We start from the raw sequence: 1,803 nt of genomic DNA, 5'->3' as shown, positions 1-1,803 counted from the left end.
TGTAGTTGGAGGGGGGGGAGGTGTTTGTCCTTGGCGGCGATTGCTGTCACAAAATGCAGCCTCGTCCATTGTTCATGTTCGATTTGCAATATCCAAAAATGCTCAAATTGGAAAATACACACACACACACACACACACACACACACACACACACACACACACACACACACACACACACACACACATACACACTAACACTGGACTTTGTCAGAAGTGGTCTTTGTTAACGGGCGTCCTATAAACACCGAGTAAGACTTATGTGACACAATGTTTGACAAACACGGAGGGGAAAAACGAGTCTACATGAACTAGGTTGTGGAAGACTCAAGACAGTAGAGAAAGTTTTTAAGATTTTAAAATATCTGTTTAATTGTTATTGCCACTGCCTATTGTTCCTTCGGTATTAATATATTTGTGTAGTGACTGGGCTGTTTCGTATATATTTTAACCATCTTGTAGAGTTTCACGTGAATGAAAGTTTACAAGTTTCATACTTGTAGAGTTTCAAATGAATGAAAGTTTACAAGTTTCATACTTGTAGAGTTTCAAATGAATGGAAGTTTACAAGTTTCATACTTGTAGAGTTTCACATGAATGAAAGTTTACAAGTTTCATACTTGTAGAGTTTCAGTTGAATGAAAGTTTACAAGTTTCATACGTGTAGAGTTTCAAATGAATGAAAGTTTACAAGCTTCATGCGTATCTAAGAGAACAAAAAAGTCAGTTTGGAATTTTGTCTGTATTCGGAATTTTAAGATTTAGTAAACTCGTGGAAATCATTCTTTATTTTCTTACTAGAGTCCGGCTAGATCTGCCTTGGACGTCTCTCAGTCCTCTCTCATCTGAGTACCTGTCTCATCTCAGTTCTTCTCTCATCTTACGGGCTATTCATGTCCGTGCCACCACATGGGTGGCTTAATCTTCATCAATCTCCTCTCATCTGAGTACTTGTCTCATATGAGTTCTTTCCTCACATCTGATGAGGTCGTTTCTCATATCAAAGCTGTTGCTGTAGTTTATAGAGAGGTTATTCATCTCACAACATGCTGCAGCCTCACCAGCATCTTCAAGTCACCAGCATCCTCACAAGTGTGAGATTTATCTTGTTAACCATTACTTGTATCGGTCTTGATGTCAGCATCTTGTGTGTTGTGGGTGTCCTGCACCCTGTGTGCTCACGTGGGGCTGCCTGAGGAGTCAGCCCCGATGCTGCCTGTGTTTACTAACGTCAGTCAAGTCAGCATTAAGCGAGGTCAGGCTTGACAACCGTGTCAATTCATTTTCCATACTGCCTGTCATTGGTGTGGGTGGTGGTGGTGGTGGGGTGATTGTGGTGCTGTACCTGGTGGGCTTGTTGGTGGTGGTTGTGGTGGGGATGAGATTGTGGTGGTGATGGTGGTGGTGGTTGTGGTGGTAATTGGTCTTGATGATGGCATATTTGTAATTAAATAGGAGATAATTAAACATAAAGCGAAAGGCAAATAAGAATAAAGATGAATGAAACATTGTAAGAAGACAATTGAAGAACAAACAGCAGAGAAAATATAACAAAGATGAACAAAAACAGTGATATTATCTCTCCCTCCATCCCCCTCCCCCCCCCCCTCGTCTCTCTCTTCTTTCTCCCCCTCTTTCCCCTCCCCCCCCCCTTCCGTCTCTCAGGCAGAGATAAAGCAGGAAGATGGCTACTCAACAATCAAACGGAACACACAAAGGCCTCAAGGTTGTGCTAAACACGTCATCCTCACATCTCAGGAACCCTGACGTGGCTCGCGTGTGGAGGACTCACACCTGCTCTCAATC

The sequence above is a fragment of the Procambarus clarkii genome, chromosome 30 (genome assembly GCF_040958095.1).
Source record: "Procambarus clarkii isolate CNS0578487 chromosome 30, FALCON_Pclarkii_2.0, whole genome shotgun sequence".
NCBI classification, from domain to species: domain Eukaryota; kingdom Metazoa; phylum Arthropoda; class Malacostraca; order Decapoda; family Cambaridae; genus Procambarus; species Procambarus clarkii.
The sequence above is the reverse complement of the archived record's forward strand: the minus strand, read 5'-3'. Positions refer to the sequence as shown.